The 20,337-nt window shown below is 43.2% G+C and overlaps 1 long non-coding RNA gene across 1 annotated transcript in view; it reads right to left on the bottom strand.

The window, feature by feature from the left end:
- LOC121470650 (uncharacterized) overlaps positions 1 to 18,171 on the bottom strand; it is a 34,293-nt gene extending 16,122 nt beyond the window's left edge. Inside the window, exon 1 of the long non-coding RNA XR_012058019.1 lies at positions 17,944 to 18,171. This is a non-coding gene — a long non-coding RNA (uncharacterized lncRNA). The remainder of the gene's footprint in view (positions 1 to 17,943) is intronic.
- Between the last annotated feature and the right edge of the window lie 2,166 nt (positions 18,172 to 20,337).

Here is a 20,337-nt window from a genome sequence, read left to right as displayed (position 1 = left end):
TAGGAGTGGGGTAAGGTACAATAGGGGAATATTTTTTAATTAGCACACTATGAAGCCAACAGTCCCCTCGATGCCTGTGCGTGTCCCCTGTTGACATTCATTTCAGCCACACCACCTCCACTGCAGCCAGGGGCTCTGCTCAATCCCAATCCCAATCCCAATCCCAATCCCAATCCCAATCAATTCCAATCCCATTCCAATCCCAATTCCAATCCAAATCCCAGGGTATTCCCAGGGAGGGAGGGAGGGTGGCCACACTCTCACCTGCAGCACGTGCATCTGATGCTCTGTGCAGCCTGCTCTAGAAAAGAGACCTGGACAGAGCTAAAGAATAAAGCAGGGATTTATTAAAGGATCTCCTCCATGGATCCACCTTGGGCAGCACCAGAGCCCAGCCAGGGCTGCACCCAAATGAACCAAAATGGTCCCAAAATGCACGAGCGCTCCCGGGGGCTCTTCCTGGGATCAGTTCTGCTCCATTGGCACCTTGGAGTTCATTGTCCCATTCCAGCTTTAGCCCAGGCAGTCCCACCCTGCTTGTTTTTCTCTCTCCAGCCCACGGTGTTTGTGCTCCTGGGCTGAGATTTGGATCATTTGTCCTTGGTGCCCAGCTGGAGCAGGAATTGTTTTGTCTCCCTGCTCTGTGCAGAGAGCTCAGCATCCCCTGATAGAAATCCCAGACCCACACACTAAAGCAGCACAGAATGTGAAAAATATACAAAAGCTAAAATCTGAAGCATCAGAAATTCTGGGGCAGCAGCGCTGATGTCCCATCACAATCCCAGAATGGTTTTGGTTGGAAAGAACCCTAAAACCCATCCCATTCCACCCCTGCCATGGCAGGGACACCTCCCACTGTCCCAGGCTGCTCCAGCCCCAATGTCCAGCCTGGCCTTGGGCACTCCAGGAATCCAGGGGCAGCCCCAGCTGCTCTGGGCACCCTGTGCCAGCTTCTCTCAGAGGGAGGAATTTCTTCCCAAATGTAATCCCAATGGAAGGTTTGTGGATTCTCACACCCAGCATGTTTAGAAAGGAGAGTTTTATCTGTTTGAATCATCTGTCAGGTTTTACAGGCAATTCCAGGTGGGTTTAGTGCTTATCCTGGACTCTGGCTAAACTCACATTTTCTGCAGATGAACTTGTAGGGTTTATCACTGGTGTTGGAAATACCTGAGAGAATCAGCCCTGCAAAACAATCTTGCTCACTGATTATCTTTCTTTTATTAAAAAAGTTTCTTAGGTTCACAAGCCTCAAATGAACCTTTGGAAGACTCGGTGGAGAAAATAATTAAAGCACCAGGAAAAAATGGTGTTTTGGGAATCATAATGTGAATAATAAAAACAGGGCAATCATTTGCAGTTTGGTATATAGATTTTAACACTTGAACCACATTCTTTTAAAATCTCTTCCTTCAATATCAGCCACCCACAGGGGAGGTAGCAGTGCTTTAAAAGTCATGGTGTAATGGTCAAACTTTCATTTCCTTTATAATTTCTCACTGCTAGAGCTTTTCTACTTGGTTCCCTCAAACTCTTCAACAAAATATAAAGTATTTTGGAATAAACTCTCGTATTGAGAACCTTGAGGTCCATGTGCTCAAGAGCTGAGTGTCACATGGCCACGAGACAGAGGACATTGTTGAAGGAAAGTCAGCAGATATTGAATTCCTGCAAAAAAATACAGATCAAACACCTCTGTGATCTCCAGGCTTTTCTTGGTGCATCCCACACAGCCCCCTCACTGCTTCTATTTACTAAAAAAAAAAGGCCAGTTTTTCATCCTCGACTTTTGTTTATTTATATTTTACTACATAATGATTCAATAAAATCTGAGATGTAATCCTTGAGAGAAACTTAAGCTACCTCTGTAATATTCTTGACCAAAGTTTGAAAATGACTCCAGCATTACTGTAAGATCCTCTGGAAAGTCAATTTTAATTTCCTCTCTTGCAGGTAAAGGATAAATGACAGTTCTCTTGTATTAATTTCTGAGAGAATTTATTTCACTGAATTAAAAGGTTTTAATATTATTAGAACACAATACTGTCTAATAAAAAGGAAAAGATTGTTGGAGGTTTTAAGGACCTCAGCTTTAATCTCCTTGCAATAACCACCTCAAACATATGGCTAAGGTTTATTAAAATACTGAAGAAATGTTGTATTAGAACATCTGAACATAAAAGTATTGGTTAATTGGGCTACACCTCAGGTGTCCTACCAGCCTTATCCCTTTTATCTCAGGCTCAGGAGATATTTATAAAGACAACTCTGCATTTGATGCTTTTTTTCCTCCTTCTCTTTTTCCCTTTTTTTTTTTTTTTTTTTTTTTTTTTTTTTTTTTTTTTAATGCAGGCTAATAATTAATCTTTTGGAGGAAAGGAGAAGATGGTTCAGATGCTCTGGCTCTGTTGTTTGCCACCCAACCTAAATCTTGAAGGTCCAAGACCTCAAACCTGCTGATGAGAACAGCAAATACCAACACAGCAAATGCAACCCCAGCATCCCAAAGCCCCCCTGGCAGCAATAACCACGACACAACACAAATCTGGCCTCTCTAATTGGGGTGGATTTTCTCCTGCAGCCTGATTCCAGCCAGGTGGAAAGGCTGGAAGGCATTTCCAGTGCTTTGCCCAGTGCAGGCTCACATTAATTATTTCTGAATTAATTCTTTAGGGAACCCAGGAAAACTTGGAAAACTTGGAGGCTGAGTTTGGCAGAGAATCAGCCACAGCCCACTGCCCAACATTTAATCACTTTAAGCACTGACAATATTTCTGGAGCGATTTCAGCTCCTCTCCACTGCTAAACTAGAAAAATGCTCTTCTGCTACTTGTGGTAAATGTTCACAGGGAGGGATTGAAACTTGAATGATTTCTTTCCTGATGATCCAAACTTTTCCATTTTAAGGGCCATGTATTTCTATTTATGGTTCTTCCTCTGGCCAAAATGAAGTTAGAATGCTCACAACCCACTCTTCCTGCAAGACCTGGCATCAGCTTGCAGAAAAGACTAAAGGATTTACAGTCACAATAAATCAGCTTCTTTTTTTTTCCTTTGAAATCATAAATACAACAGCCAAAATAACAATGAGAAATTCATGGAGTCCATCAGCAAAAGAATTACAAGGCTGGTAAAGGTCACTTAGAGTTATTTTGAGCCCTGTCAGCCAGTTTTGGCCCCATTTAATGTGATCTGTTTGTTTTGTATCTCTCTGGTTTTTAATCAGTCATGCAGTACCAAGTCAGATGTTTTATAGAAGGCTGTTACAGGACATTACCATGGTTATCAACAAAATTTGTAATCTCATTCAAGAAAAAAAAGCAATTTTGACAAGACCTGCTTTCCCTAAGTCCACATTGATTGGCATTAATTAGGCTTCTACCATTAATCCTTTATTAATCAAATTCTCCAGCAGCCATTGCAGGCCCAGTATCAATCTGACAAACCTGAAATTACCAGGGTCATCACATCTCAATCTTTTAAATACTGGAACAACATTTGCTTTTCCCAGCCTCCTGGCACTGCCCCACTGCTCTCAAACTCACTTAAAAATTCACAAAGGCAGCTGGAGGAGCTGAAGCGCAGCTCTCTCTTGTCACGCACTGCAAAATTTGGCAAATTTGGGGAGCACTGGGCTGGTTGGGCTTTGCTTTGACCTCTCCTTGGTCACAGGCTCACAGCAGTGTTGCAGTTTTGGATGATTAAACCAGGTTTTTACTAAACAGAAGGTAAAGAGGAAGAGAAAACAAAACAGAAATAAAGAAATAAAAGGACACATGAGGCAGGGTTGAGGGCAAACCCCGTGTTTATTCTCCATGTCTCCTGGCAAGGTGTGACAATGCAAGGGGACATTCCACTCATCCCTGGGTCCCTCTCTGGTATTCCCAAACCTCTTGAAGTGGCACCAAGAGTTTCAGCTCAGCCCTTACCCCGAGCTGCTCGAGCCTTGGCAGTCAGGGTTGGGATGTGGTCATTCCACACAAATCTTCCCTGGACTCTCCTGAAGCTTTAAAAACTGTTGGAATCTGAGGTATTGACGATTCCAAGATTGTAGAAAGTCTCTGTCTTTGTGCCCCGTTGCCAAAGCAGAAGCCATAATTCCTCTGTGCTGTTTCAAGGTTGTTTATTCTGTTTATCTCTAACATGTTCTGCTGCCCTGCCGCAGCTCTGTCCTGCAGGGCAGCGTGTGGGGCTCTGCCCTCAGTGGGATGGTACAAACATTAAATACCAGAAACTACCTGTGCTGGATTTACAATAACGTGCCAATATCTGTCACCTACGTTGGACAGTGTGTCCCCAGCCTGAACCAACAGAAAAATGCCAACACCACAGTGAAACATGGAGGGCATGAAGGAGGAGAAAAAGGACAAGACACACCCAATTTCCTCCATCTTGTCCCCTTTGAGCTCCTAATCTAGAATCCTAAAATTTTACTTTTGCACCTGTGCCACACTTTATTATTACTTATATCAAACACTCAGAGCTGGTAATTCATCCTGTAAGATTGAAAACTCTTTTCCATGGACAGAGATCACAGCCAGTGTCTCTGGGGGCTCTGTCCAGGGGGGTTCCTGACCCCTGCCAGGGTCCCAGAGCTGCCAGGGCAGCCAGAGGGAAGCTCTGGATTCCCACAAAAAAAACATCTTAGAGTAGTTGATATCATCAAAGTGCAGCTCTGGGTGGTTCTTCCACGGTGAAGAGGTGGGGGAGGACAGGGGCAAAGCCTCACTTTGTGATATTTTCCCTTTTCCTTGGCCAAAGCTCTCCAAGATATTGGGGGTGCACTGGGGGTCAACCCCTATTGTTGCCCTGATTCTTAGGATTTTCTAAAGCCTTCTGAGTTTACATTCTTGTAGAGAACTTTCTCAAACAACTTTCTGTAAGCAATCTATTGTTTACCATTCCTTCATAGGGGTGGAGAAACTTGATGTAGTAGTAGTTTGTCCAATGTCATTGGAGAGGTGGCACATTCATCCTCCAATCCACTGTCACCTTTGGAAAAGTATAAATGCTGGAGTCAGAAAATAAATGTGTTCTCTTTCACCTTTGCAATAGCAGCGGCTCGCATCGTGCTTTCACGTGTCCTATAGCAACACCCTGTATTTGCAAAGATTCCTAAACACAAAGCTGGATAACAATTCCATTATTTTCTGGTCCTTTTCTCTTTTCCTGGTCTCACACAAAACTTCCAGGCATGGGACATCCACAATTTCTCCCATTTATTATCTTGGTGTATTTTATTTTCTATCAGATATTGTCTTAACTCAGCCTTAGGGTGGTTTGGATATCCCCATTTTTTGGCTAATTTTGACCATCTCATTTTGTCTTCTCCCCAGTCTGCCCCATCCCACAGAGCTGGAGAATTTATTATTTTTCATCCCTAGCACACGGTCTAGATAATTCTGCCAGCCAAGAGTTGGGTTTTTTCCCAAGAAATCCTTTTTGTCTTAATGGTAGAAACTTATCACGGAATAAGATTAATATTAATCTACAGAAAAGAACAAGATAAAGATAGATTTTGCCTATTAAATTTAAGAATGACAATCAGTTAAGTGTCTCCTAAGTAAGCTAAATGAAAATGAAACACCAAGAGAAGTATATATGACAGACTATAGTGTATTAAATGGTTTCATTATCCTCTGATATAATGGATAACAAATGGATTTGGAAATTGATGCAATGTTTAGAAAAAAGGATTCCTGAAGAATTGCAATAAAATTAGGCTGAATTTATGTCTCCACCATTAAATTTTCACTGCCACCTCACAATGTTAGCTGTGGGTTTTAATGTCTGTTTATGTGCCTCTTTCAGGCAGAATTTGAAATTAGTTATCAGTTATCATGGAAGGAATGCTTAGGAATAAATCCATATTAAATTATAAAAACTGAGTAAGATAAGGATGCAGCTTTCATAATACTACTAGGGAAAAATTAAAGGCACAAATACGTTTATATTACTAATGAACTAATTAAATTAGGTATTAATGTAGCCAATATTCACAGAGATTGTGCTGGTTTTTTATGTTCTAAATAAGTTTTCTTGCAGCACAGCCCTGTTATAATGTTCAACAATTTTTAGAGTGTTACATTATACCTGAAAAATCACCATAGATTCAATTTTGTCCAATAAATTGTACTTTGGAACCAATTTAAAATTCTCCATGAAATCTAAAGATGGATTTAAAATTTATTAACAGGAGCACAGAAGGACATAGTGGAGATTAAAAAAAAAAAAGGTACAATTTTACCTAAAGTATTATTAGTAATAACACAGCAATCAATCACCCCTGTTATCTACTCAGATGGCTTTAGATTATATCATTTAAAAAGTCCTGGTGAAGGCAAATCCTGCTGAGCTGAGCACTGCAGCAAAGGACCACACTGGAATTTGTTCTTTCAGTGATGCTTCAGGTTTAGTTTTTATATTTTTCAGGTTCTGTGCTGCTTTAGTATGTGGGTCTGGGATTTCTATCAGGGGATGGTGATAGAATGATGATGGGTTTAAAATCCCTTCCAACCCAAACCATTCCAAGATTCTAATAAACTGGAGATTCCATGTTTTATAAAGGAAAAATGCAGAACCTCTCAGCTCCCTCCTGCATTTTAACATAAATTATAAGAATTGTTAAACCCAAGTAAATACTTGAAATCCACAATGTGATTTTGCAGCAATTTTAGCTCTCTTCCAATAGGCAGAAGAGGTTTTTGTTGCTCTGGCTACTGTTCTAAGCAGTGCCTGCTGAGCAATTCCAAGGTCACAGCAAGGAAAGTCAAATAGAAAAACTGGCATGGGGAAAAGGCATCAAGTGGGAATAATTTGGGTTTGGTCTGCAAAGAGCACAAGGGGCTGAAGAAGTCCGATAAATAAATGTCATTTTGGCATCATTCTCTGTTGTTTTTTCTATTGCTTTATTCTTTCTAACATGCCAACAAAAATAGTGTCAAGAAATTCAGGAAATTCAGAGGTCACAACGAAAATAACCTGCAAAAGAGATTGCAATCTGAATTATCCAGGGGAAAGGCATTTGGAAACGGAGCAGAGCTGGTGCCAGCGGCGTGGAACAGATAAAAGAAGCAGCAGGAAGGAAAGAAAAATAATCTTTAACATCTAAAACCCCTCAGACACTGGGTGTAATGAAGGTGGTAGCACAGAGCAGGGCCAGCAGCCTGCCCCAGCTGGCCCAGGAGATTCCTGCAGCAGCAGAGCTTGGGAATGTCAGGGGCAGCTGCTGCCAGGGGCTGCTTGTTTGCTGGGAGAAATCCTCAGGGCTGAGCCTCCAAACTGAGCTTCCTGCTCCAGCAGTTTAATCAATACTTCACTTTGATGTCTCTGTTACATTAAGGCTAAAATGAGGTTTGAAGGCAGCCCAGAAGATCTTAACTCCTGCAACCACCCCAAACATCTCCTCCTCTGGTTTGCCCCAGCCAGTTTTTCCTTTTTCCTTTTTCCTTTTTCCTTTTTCCTTTTTCCTTTTTCCTTTTTCCTTTTTCCTTTTTCCTTTTTCCTTTTTCCTTTTTCCTTTTTCCTTTTTCCTTCCTCTTTCCTTTCCTTTTTTGTTTTCCTTTTTCCTTTCCTTTCCTTTTTTTTTTCATTTTTTCATTTTCTTTTTTTTTTTTCCTTTTTCCTTTCCTTTTTCCTTTTTCCTTTTTTTTTTCTTTTCCTTTTTTCCCTTCCTTTTTCCTTTCCTTTTTGCAGAGGGCCAGAGGAGGTGGAAGGCAGCCAGCAGGGAGGAACATTGAGTGTTAATAAGCACCAGGATTTGGGAACCAGCACTGAAATATTCCTAATCCATGGCAACCCAGGAGGAACTGGAGGCTGTTTCTATTGTTGGAAACAGAACAAAAAGCTCCAAATTAATTAGAGACTTTGACATTCTCGATTCCTTTGCTTTTTCCTCTTGTCTCTGCCATCTTCTGTAAGGGGCAGCAAACCATGCTGGGGAGATAACACGTTCCAGGCACGCCAACACTCATTTATTCAGTTCTTTTCCCAAACCATGCTGATATTTCCTGGAAGAACTGAAGGACAGAATATTTTGCTGCATTATTCTGTATTGCTGTGACCAGCCCAAAGCTCTGTACCTGAGGGATTAAATGCAAATCTGAGCAGCCTGGGCTGGGGGAAGCTGTCCTTGCCCATGCCAGGGCATGGAATGGGCATGGGCAAGGACAAGAGGGAATGAAATGAGCTTGCAGGTCCCTTCCACCCAAACCAATCCATTATTTCAATTATAAAATAATTATTAAAAATTATAAAAATTATTAAAAAAATTGATTTGTGTGCAGACTGAGGGTCTGATGCCAGGGTATTCCAGAGGCCAAGGAATGAATGTGCTCCAAGGAAACAGCTCCCTGCTTGGTAAGAGACTTAAATAATTGCAGACTATTCCTCTTTCCTACTTCCAGCAAGGATGCAGGGGCTCTGGTCGTGCTGCATGTGTGTTGTTTTTGAGGACTGACCTGCAGGTGGTTTAACTGGGTTTAACTGGGATTGTCCAACCAAAACCACAGGAGATATCTACTCCTATGTAAAAGGAATTCAATTAATCCACACAGCTGCTTTCTTCTGTATTTTGGGCTTATCTACAGAAATTCTCCTCTCTGGCTTGAGCACTGGTTCTTTTGAAATCTCTGTGGTCTCAGCTGAACAGCCAAACACTCATTTTTTGCTAAAAACTGTCTCTGGTGAGCAAAGGGGGCTGATCTCCTGCCCACCACAGGGACAAGGGGGTCTCAGAGAGCACCTGCAGTGTCGACCCTTGTCTGAGGAGCAGAAAGATTTCAATGCAGCAGCAATCACCTGTTTTTTAGGAGAATGGTGCTAAAAAACAAATACAGAGTCTGACCATAAAATAATAAAAGGAATCATTGCACATTTCTTTCCTTATCTTGTTCCAAATCAGCTTTTGACATAATTCTTCCTTATTATGCTCCAAATTATGACGCATTTTTAAAGATCCAACTCCTAATCCCTGTTCACTTTGCCAGCTGGTGTTTCAGATGACAATCACGTATCTGATCCTCTCTTGTATGGCTTGTATTTGACTTAGACTATGAGTTTAAGGGGTGAATTTTGCAGGTTCACTGCTCTGAAGCAAATCTCATTGATGGCAATCAGCTAAACAGATCAGCAAGCTCCCCATAAAGACAATAATGTGGGGTACGTTGATGCTATTCTTGTTTGGTATTTCAGAGAGCAGAGTTCAGGTCAGGAAACTCAACCACAGGATGGAACTGTCCTAAAAGACCCAAGTGGCCTTAAAAGTGCAAGAGCAGAGCTGAAAGATGTCACTTTGGGAATGTCACCACTCTAACACCACCAAGAGACCCTCCTGAGCTCACAGCCCCTTCTCACGCAGTGGGAAGAGAGATGCTTCTTTCCCCACATGGAAATTTTGGGCATTTCAGGTGCCCTGAACTCCTGTAAGGCTTTTTGTGAAACCACAGAGTCTGGGAAGCTGTGCTCTCCATTTTGTTATTCATTAGCTGCCTGCAGCTCTTTAGTATTCCAGGGATCCTCCTCCTTCCCAGAGCCAGGGAAGGACATGAGAGAGCAAAGGGCAGCACAGACAACATCAAGAAACCAGAAAAGTAGGGGAAACAGGGAAATATTGTTTCATCCTTTCCTTACAGCCACTTATTTCCATGCTGCAGGGCAGCATGAGGGCTGAGCTGCTTTACTTTACATTTTACACTGGAACTACAGGAGTTTTTCTTCACTTCTCACTCAAGGGGGATGGCCCAGTGCAGTTCTAGTCTGAGGGTTAAGCCAGACCATTAAACCAACCTGGAAACAAAGGAGAAGAGGTGCTGCAATAGTCAACTTTCAATTTTAATGAGTCATCTGCTAAGTCATTATTTATCTGGGAAGGAAGGCAAGGCTATAGGCCAGCTGCTGCTCTTTGGATGCTCATGAAGATCACACTTGAGAGTCACAGAACACTTACAGGGACTTTCTCCTTTTCAGTTGCTCCTGCTAGGTGCTTTCCTACTCCATAAAGCTGAGTTTTGGTGCCCTGCTCTTTTCCCACCTTTTGTCTGTGGAATTTGATTGTAGCTGTGAGTGGGTTGCTGACACCCCCAGGAATCACCCTCTGAGCCCTCTTAAATGAGACAAGTGAAGGGAGATTTCTGTGTGCCTCAAGTGCCAATTTGGGCTTCAGGGCACCCATATTAGACTGTCCTCAGCAGGTTCCATAAAGACCCTTGGGGAATGCCCCTTTTCCCCTGGGTTTCAATCCCTGTCCAAAAAGGATGGGTCCCTTTTCTTCTCCCTGAGCTGTGACAGCTTTCAAACACTGTAACAGATAAATGAATAAATCAGCTTGTTCACAGAGCGTTATTCTGCTTATCTTTCTAGAAGCACCATAGTTCCCTCCCTGTAAAAAAATGTTTGTAAAATGAATAAATGGAGTGTAAAGGTGGCAGTATCAGCCCTGAAGCCAGCAGGGCTGGGGGACATCTCCCTGAAGCCCTCCAGGGGAACCCCTGTGCTGCCTGGACAGGGAGCAGAGTGCACTCACAGCCTGGCATGTCCTGCCCCATCAGCACTTCAGCCTCAGCCACCAAAGTGCTAAATCAGCTCTGCTTACAGCCCAGGAGTTTTCACCAGGAAATTCATCTTTCCCTGGAAGCTGCTCCAAAAAGGGAGGCAAGAGTGGCAGGGTGGGCTAGGGAGACGAGGCAGCAGCACTTAAAACAGACTGCTTGTGATTAATATATTCCATTTTCTCTGTGAGGATTGCTGCTCATGAATGTGTCTGGCAAACACGATGTGACAGGCCTAAGGAAGCATCCAGACAAGTTCACCTATTCTTAGCTCAGTGTGCAGCAAACTTCTGTTTGGAGGCAAGGACTCATTTTCCAGATCACATCTGAGCATTTTAAGGATAATTGAGACAGCTGTTGGTGAAAAAAAGCTGCTGTAGCTTGAAAATCACTGGGGTGTTCATGCTGTAAGTAAACTGCTCCTCCTGGGTCCCTGTGAAGGAGAAGGGAAGAACCCCCTCACTTCTTAGCTCAGCACGAGTTCAGGAGTATTGCTAGGAAGTTTTTTTGGTATTGGCAAGTTAAGAGAACAGATTTATGGTGAAGGAATGAGGAGAGGGTTTAGCAGGTTTTTCTTTCTCACTACGACACTGAATACAAGACCTCAAGTCTTCACATGATTATAAAGTCAAGTATATTTTGCTCCTTCCCCATCATATGATCACTGCCACAAACATCCATATTTATGAGCCTTTCAAGTGAATCCAAGTTGTGAGCAACCTTTTCTTTTTTCTATTTTCACTCTGGAGAAGTGAAACAAGGCCCTTTCTCAAGACGAGCCCACAGAAATAAGAAAGCAGAGCTGACCTGCAGCCACTACCCCTGTGTCTTCTCCAGGCTCTGGCAAATGAGGTTATTTTCATGTGGCTCAGCCTTGAGCACACAGAAAGGTTTCCTGAGCAATGGAAAGGTTTCCTGAACACATTTTCAGCGTGGAGCCTGCACAGCAGCACTGCTGGAAGGCAGATGGCACAAGGTTCTGTGCCTGAGCCCTGAACATGACATCTGAATTAGCTGAAGAATCAGAGAATGGTAAGTCACGACTGCTGATTGAAAAAATGATCCAAAATTTTCACCAGACTCTCCTATAATGTGCAGCTACAGCAAGTTGGGGTCCAGAACTGGTCCTGGTGCAGAGGAGAAACATTATACTTTCTAGGAGGATGACATCCACGCCTCCAAAACAAAACATCAGGTTTTGATATGTTTAGGTGGACAGAATCCTTCTTTTTGTCCAGTTGTCCATCACCAGCTAAATAAACATTCAAATGGCCTTATAGTGCACCTTTGCCACACCTACAGGATCAATGCCAGGCAGAACAAATCACATTATTTTAATAATCATTATTTTCCTGTGCCTGGAACACACCAGGGATCCCTGCCACAAGCTGCACCCAGGCAAGCAGGAAATTCCCTTTAGGAATGACCTGGGAGATGCAAACCCTAAACCTGCTCAGCATGAAACAGCACCATGCAAAGTTAATGAGCTCTCAGCTGATGTTTCTGTATCCACACATGATTGGCAAAGTTCACAGATGGGTCCTTGTCTGTCAAGGCCCAGTGTTGCCATTTGAAGAGTTTCTTTAATAATAAAGTGGCTTTTGAGTAATTGACATTTTCCTTTGCTGTCAGAATATACACAAGCTGGGTTTTGCACCTAAATCTCCTGAAATGTGTGCAGGGGTGTATTCCCTGCTTCCAGATAAAATTCCAGATAAATTCCACATTTAGGCTTTCCACCTAAATCTCTTGAAATGTGTGCAGGGGTGTATTCCTTGCTTCCAAACTGAAAATCAGGTTACTGCCTTGAGTACTAGCTGAAGTTCTGACGAATGTTTATTTGGCACCATGTTCATACTGTTATGCACAAGTGCATAGAATTAAAATAATAATTTCTACTTGATTTCATGCTTCTCTGGCTTAATGGTCTCTGATGGTTTTTAGCAGATCCATTATACATACTTAAATATAGGGAAAAAAAACCTTCTGCATGGAAAAGGGAAAAAAAAGTATAAACTTGTGATCAAATTTACTCCAAAAAAAGTTGGAGAGAAAATTAAAAATCTGACTTTTGCTAGGATTTTCCACTGTGCCTTTTCTGGATGACACCTCAGTATTTGTAATAATCAGTGGTGCCCCCAAAACCAATTTTCTTCTTGTCTCTACAAAACCCTGACAGCTCCTGTTTTTCTCCTAAGTGCTGTTGAATGCAATTAGCAAATTGCTCAAGGCGTGATTAAAATGTCATTTTGTGAATCTGTGCGATCCCCAGGACCTTCCTAAAGCCACTCACTACCTGCCCAGATAACCCTGCACCACTCAAAGATCCTGTCACCAAATCAAGGGGAATTATTTCCTGTGAATTCTGTGAATTCTGTGAATCAAGGGAAATTATTTGACCCTGCAGCTGGACAGCAGCCAGTGTTTTCCACACGGTGAGGATGCAGAGCAGCAGGGGAGAAGCACCAAAAGCTGCTGGAACTTCCAGGCTAAATGGAAAAGCATCCCTTGGGGAGGGACACTGCAGTGGACGGGGTGTTGGCAGGGCTCAGGGGGCTGTGCAGGGACCCAGGAGAGATTTCCTGGGAAGAGAAGGGAGATAATGGGAATATAAATGATGTTTGTAAGGTGGGAACATTGCCACCCCGAGCTGCACAGCGCCGTGTGCTGCTCACCCTGGCCCCTGAGGATTTGCTGTTTTCATTCCATGCCTTGAGAGGCTGCCTGGAACAGAGGCTGGGCAGAGTTAAAGGAATAAAGTAGGTGTGGCAAGCACATTTCTCTCCCTCTCAGGATTTTTCATAGAGGTGCACAGAGAGAAATGAAAGAGAAAACAATTTCTATTTCTACTCCTTATTTTTCCTATGTGGAATGTGTTTGGAGAATTGTTTGCCTGGGGGTGATTGTTTGGTTGGATTCTGGTGAGGATTGTTTGAGCTGATGGCCAATCCAACCCAATCCAACCCAATCCAACTCAATCCAATCCAATCCAATCCAATCCAATCCAATCCAATCCAATCCAATCCAATCCAATCCAATCCAATCCAACCCACCTGGGGCTGGGCTCTCAGAGAGGGGCACCAGTTGTGTTAGAGTCAGAGAAAGTAGTATGTAGTTTTAGTATCCTCCTTTTATATAGTATATTAATGTATTTTAGCATATTTATAATAAAGAAATCATTCATCCTTCTGAATTGATTTAGACATCATCATTTCTTCCCATTGGGTTCGCCTACACTTACAATAAAGTAGGGATTTACTAAAAGGCCTTAAAAGGGCCTTAGATTTATTAAAAGGTATTTATTAAAAGGATACACCTTGGGCAGGACAAGAACCTGGCCAGGGCTCTGCCCAAGGCTGACCATGCCCTGAGAGGGATGCAGAGCTCACACAGGTCCAGCCTGGTGCCACTGGCACCATCTGCACCTGCAGCAGGAGATAAACCTGGGGAATAAACCACAGCTCCACTCTTGCTTTTTGGGAGGTGTTGTCTTTGGTCCCTGGCTGCAGGGGACCTTACACCATTCATAGAAAATCGTGGAATCCCAGAATTACGGAACAGTTCTGGTTGGGAGGGATCTTAAATCCCATCTCATGCCACCCCTGCCATGGCAGGGACACTTCCACTGTCCCAGGTGCTCCAAGCCCAATGTCCAGCCTGGCCTGGGACACTGCCAGGGATCCAGGGGCAGCCCCAGCTGCTCTGGGCACCCGTGCCAGGGCTGCCCACCCTCACGGGGAGGAATTTCTTCCTGGTATCCCCTCTAACCCTGCCCTCTTCAGTTTAAAGCAACTGCTCCCACTTCATACACTCCATCCCTTTCCAAAAGTCCCTCTCTATCCCCTGCAGGTCCTGAAAGGCTGCAAGAAATTCTCACTGCAGCCTTCTCTTCTCCAGGCCAAACATCCCAGCCTGTCCCGGTAGGATCTGAGTGTTCTCCTGACCAGAGCAGAACCAGAAGGGAAAAGGGAGAAATAAAGCCATCCTTCAGCTGCCCAGGGTTAATCATGGGAACAGAGGAGATTTAAGTTCAAATCCATCCTCCTTATTTGAAGCAGAGAATTGAACTTGACACCTCTCCTCATCCCAAACGGGAGTGCATTAACCATGAGAGCAGAGACTCAATCCCTCAGTTTTCCTCTACCTTCATCTCAAGCACAATTGAAGCTGACATTATTTAAACACAGAAGGAACTTCAAGGAAGTACAGAGGAGATTGGGAGCATCCCAGGTGCTGGTGTTGCTGCAGAATTTTCTGTGGGAGCAGCAGGAAGGGCACCAAACCTTCAGATAAAACAGAAAATAGAAGATGCATAAAAATGAGATAATATCACAAAGTGTGGGTGTAACTCGACATCTACTGAGCATGAGCTGTGTTTTCACTGCCATCACACAGCTTGAACTACATGGATATTCAATTTGGACATTCTTCAAAATCAATTCTTCACATTCTTAACTGCAAAAAAAATGGTGACATGAATTAAAGATAATAGAGGGATTGGCACAACTACTATTGATCAAAAAGAAAAATAAATATTCCTATTGAATAAATTACAGCCAAGGCATGACCTTCATTCCAAGACTTTTTACCTGCTATGTAATTTGCTGGATACATTATGCTTTTCAGAAATAGTTTAAAATACAATCATTTGAAGAGCCACCTGTTTTGAGGAGGTGTAAGTTAGCATGCCAAAATTTGCAGCCTTACATGACATTCAGCTCCCTGGGAGGCTCATATTCAAACAAGCCAGAAAATCATTGAACTTAATTTCTTCTGGTCAGAGGTCATCAAATTTATAGAGTGAGAGCACAATAATTCAAGAGGGAATGAATTCAAAAATGCAAATCTCAAACAGGAGGCAAGAGGGCATTTTATTTTCCCCTTGCTGTCATAGTTTTGGGGTTTAAGCCTGGCTTCACCCCTCCATCCTTCAGCACATCTGGGCGTTTTATCATGAGAAACCCTCACAAATGGGCTCCAGCTCTGGCTCCCACCTCTCTCACCCAGGTGCACACACCTGGAGCTGCTCTAATTCACACATGGCAAGTGCAGGCAGCAGCTCCTGCCGGAGGAAATGTCTACACGTGGATTTTCAGAGAGGCTTTTTATGTTTGTGATCTCAATTCGAGCAAGTTTACTGACTCCTGGGCTGCCTCTGGGGTGGATGGAGCTCAGGAGCAAGCTCCTCTCCACGGGACAAATGCCACTGGCAGCAAACATCAAAGCGTGCTCAGTTGTTTTCCAAGTCACTGCTCGGGCTCCTCTCTCTCCTTTCGTGTCACTCAGCCACAGCCCTGACCCAGCAGCAGGAACCTCAGCTGATGCCATCCTGCTGCCCTGGCTTTTGGTGCCAGCTCCTGATTTCTTCTCCAGCCTCTGCTGGCTCCGTTCTGCAGCTCCAAGTGTTTCCTGTACCTGATCCACACAGAGCCATCACAGGGACACTGCACAGGATCCTCTAACAACAGAACCAGCCCTGGGCAGCCTCACTGATTGGTTTCACACCCTGTCGGAACTCCAAATGTCCCTCAGACATTTTTGGAGGTTCCAGGCCCAGCTCAGAAGCATTTAAGACCCTGGCAGGCAGCTGGAAACAGCTGTGATTTTGGGTTTGAGCCATGGAATGATTTACCAACCTTGCAGGAAGAACAAGAAGTCACAAAAGTTTAGATATTATAGTAGAAGTAGTCACAAAGTAAAGGGAAGAATTTCTGAGTGCTGTACAGGGGAGTTTTGGTTTTGTACACGGGGGTCAGAGGGTTTAAGATGGAGGGATTTGGGCCTGCCCTGTCCTCCCTCTTTCTCCTTCCTTACCTCCATGTTCTTGGTGATGTTGGCACTCCCAGATTGGTTTAGAGTAGAAAGGCACCATTTAATATAGGTAATGGACATTGGGGAAAAACTGTAACCATGTAACACGTAATGTACCATATAAAAGATAGAAAAGCACCATTTAATATAGGTAATAGGCATTGGGGACAAACTGTACCCATGTAACATGTAATGTACCATATAAAAGATAGAAAAGCACCATTTAATATAGGTAATAGGCATTGGGGACAAACTGTACCCATGTAACACGTAATGTACCATATAAAAGACAGCAGCAGCCCTGGGCAGAGGGGGAGAGAAGAAGCAGTCGGGAGTCAGAGAGGATGTCAGGGTGTGTGTGTGCCTCTGCCTGAGCTGTGAGCAAACCACAGCAGCTCCAGGAGAAAATCTTTGAGATAACTTGCAATAAACTGCCTTGGGACCGGACAGCAGAGACTGCTGAGCCTTTCTTTGGAAGCTCGGCTTGGAGGAGAGACTTTTCCACCACTCAGAGCCACCCCTGACTAGAGGTGAGCTCCAGCAATGCCCCAAATCCAGTTTATGATGAGATTATTTTGATTCACAGCACCTTGACTGGGTGTATCACAGAGCTGAAGTGCTTGGATGAAGACTCCGAGTGTGCACAGCCTTGCTGGAGTTGGAAGAGCATTCCTGTTCCACTGAGTGCTTCACAAAGACACTGTGACAGTTTTTCCTTTAAGATTCTCAGAAGCTAAAAGTAGGGGAAAAGTCTAAAAAGGCAAGAAAATCCAAGTCTCAAAGTAGAGAGTTTGTAGAGCTTTTAAATGCATCCTCTGGGAATTGCTGTTCATCCTTTTTTTTATAAAACCCCCAAGCTTACAGATTGATTCTCATATTGGTTATTTTATTGCTCTTTTATGCAAGAACAGTCAAAAGTACTCAGGGTTTGGCTGGGGTTTTGGTTTTTGCATTTTTTTGTAAGCACAGAAGTTCCGTTCCCTTCTCACCAGCACTTTCTCTAAATGAAGGCAAAGTTTGAAGATGATTAATGATATTTTTATTTGTTGATAAATCAGATTCAGGAGCTTTCTGCTGGTGGCTCAGTACCCCTAAAGCCACTGGAGTGTCAGGATATGCCACGGAGGGGATGCAAACCTCGGGGTATTGGTAGCTCCTGGAAACTACAAAAATCAGATTGGGGAAAAAATTGAGAATTTGACAGCGTCCTGCAGACCAAACCCATCAGCAGGGAGGCTGAGCCTGCCTATCATTGCTGCAGGGGCCACAGGAGGCAGGAGGGATCTGAAAAATGAAATGCAATAGAGCTCTGTGGTAGCTCTTTGAGAGGGTGAAGCATCAGTCACGCTGCTCCCCGAGAGCTGTGCACTTCCAAAAGCCTTTTGGAGTAGTTACCAGCCCTTTGAGGGGCTGTGAATGCACTTGAGTGGCTTGAGCAGAGATATCAGCACACAGACTTACACCTTTAAATGAGGTATAACCTTCACAATCAGAGCGAGCACAAATGTCAAAACATTTCAGAAAATAATTAATCTGAGCAGTTTACTCGAGTTGCTAAGATGGATTTTGGTACAAATTGACTCACCTGGTTTTTCCCCTTCTGGCAAATCCACGTTGTGCTTCTCTCTAACATTGTCTTTGCTTTTTCAAGAGCATATCAGATTTGATTTGAAAGTAGAGCAAACAATATATTTTTTTTAAAGTCTTCATGTATATTTTATCCTAAAGCGATCTGTATCATTATTGATCGTTCCTGCAATAAGAAAGTTAATAGGATGAATTGCAAGTAGTTGCCATAGAAACTACCATTGGTCTCTTTCTCTTGGAGAGGAAGCACACAATTAATTTGTCTTTTAACCTACTTTATTGCTGCAAACTCCATACAAATGCAGCAGCACAGGTCTAGATTCATTAAACACTTCTGTGTCATTGTGCTCCTAAATCACCTCCTCAGATACACTTCTGAAAGTGTTTATTGGAAAGAAAGTTTTGATTCCATGTATTTTCCTGCTGTTTAATTTGCCTGGGATGAGAGCAGAGATGGTCAGGGAAGGAGGATTCATTTTTCTCCTGCCCTTCATCCAACACCACTCCCATGCCCTGCTGTCCCTCCTGCCAGTAGAACCCTTTGGGTCAGAGCACCCCTGGGGCAAAACCCATCAGCTCTGGAGCCAAAACACCTTTCTGGGCTACACTGGAGGTAGTTTACACTTTCTTACTGGAAGGATTTTATTTTAATGCTTTTATCACATCCTCCTGGCATTATTAATGCAGGTTTGGGCAGTTTGACTGAGTAAGGACATCAGGATTTGGCACACATTAAACCCACCCCATTCCAGGTCATTCAGAGGAAAATGCCTCTTATCTTCTGCTGGAGTTTTCTGGGGGCTCTATCCCCAGTACAGACATTAAACCACAGAAAAACAATGGAGGAAAGTGTCTCTGATTTGGTTTGCACTCCCTTCACACCAGAGAAACTCAACGTCCTTCATGTAACTTCTATTTCCCAGCAAACACTTTGATATTTGCCTTTATTTGAATGAAACAGGTTTTTTTGGGAAACCTTGTTCTGTAGGTTCTCCTAGTTGCACACAGATAATTTGTGTTTCACTTTAGCTGAGACAAGGCAGAACAGCATGATTCAAAGGAGGTGCAAAATAGAATAATCTTCAATGTGTGCAATTTTCTTTTTTTTTCTTTAATGCTAAAAATATCCAGAAATAAATCCATGAAAAAATCCATAAAATAATGCTGTAAATACCCATATGTATTAAGCAAAATCTGTGCAAGTATTTAACATAAAAGAATCCCTCTCCTTTCCCTCCATTGGACCCACAGCTGTTGATGACAGGCCCAAAGCCAAAGGGATCTGGAGCAAATAAGGAATGTGCAGTGAGCTGGCTTTGCAAAGCAGGGCACTCCTGGGTGGGAAGGACACACAATTTGGGAACCACAGAGTCCCAAAGGTGTGCAAGGAGTCACCCTCAGCCTCCTCACCAAGAGGAGAAAACCCCACAACATTCCAGGAAGGGAAGGATGTCTGCAGTGAGTGAGGAATGTGGGATTCCTTAAAATCAGAGGGTTTTGGGCATGTTGCAAAAGGCAGACCTCGGGGACAGCAGGGTGGTGATCAGAGCTAAGCAGTAGCTGAAAGATTTGTCTGCAGAAAAATTATACAAGAAGTAGAAAGAAAGGACAAATAGAACAATGGTCTGTGTATTAACACTTGGGTAGAATAACTCCCTAAGTTGCAGAAAAGTCTATCTGGTGAGATATTAGGAAGGTCTAAGCTTAATAATGGAGCTCTGTGTATTGTATCTTGAGGCTTACAAGCAAGCATTGTATTCAAAATAAGCCAGCATTGTTTTAACTAAAAGTACATGTGCTTATAGAGATTGGATAGAACTACTGTCAATATGCTTTTGCTTTGTGTGACTGGTCAAAAAGCTTATAAAGTGAGTTGTAACATTAAGTTCTTGGTCTGTTGCCTGGGATGTGAGCTGCTGGCATCTTCCCATTGTCATAACCACGTAATGAGACTGATGCTGGAAAATAAACGACTGAGACCCATTCCACAGCAGCCCCGTCCCGTTCATGACTTGTACATAGCCCCGGCTGGCGATAACGAACAGAGGTGTGGTTATCCAAAAACACTTCACTCACACTCATCTGTGAAACACCAAAAAAACCTTTGGGATTGGGAACCAAAGAGCAACCAGAGTTTCCCTATGAACAGTTCTTCCCTACCTCCTTGTGGAGACTGAGGGAATTATTCCCAATTAAAAACCCACCACAAGCTCAGGCAGGAGCTGATGCATTTTTGGGTTTACCTAAAAACAGAGGACAGACACAATTAAGGGAATTAAAAAGCTGTTCTATTTATTGAAGGGCTTCAGGTACATTTAGGACAGGCAACCCCCCCCCAGGGGCTATACCCAAAAATGGATGATGGGTCATGAGTTTCACATTTTGGTAAGTT

The sequence above is a fragment of the Taeniopygia guttata genome, chromosome 12 (genome assembly GCF_048771995.1).
Source record: "Taeniopygia guttata chromosome 12, bTaeGut7.mat, whole genome shotgun sequence".
Taxonomy (NCBI): Eukaryota; Metazoa; Chordata; class Aves; order Passeriformes; family Estrildidae; genus Taeniopygia; species Taeniopygia guttata.
This window is presented reverse-complemented; position numbering and strand designations above follow the sequence as displayed.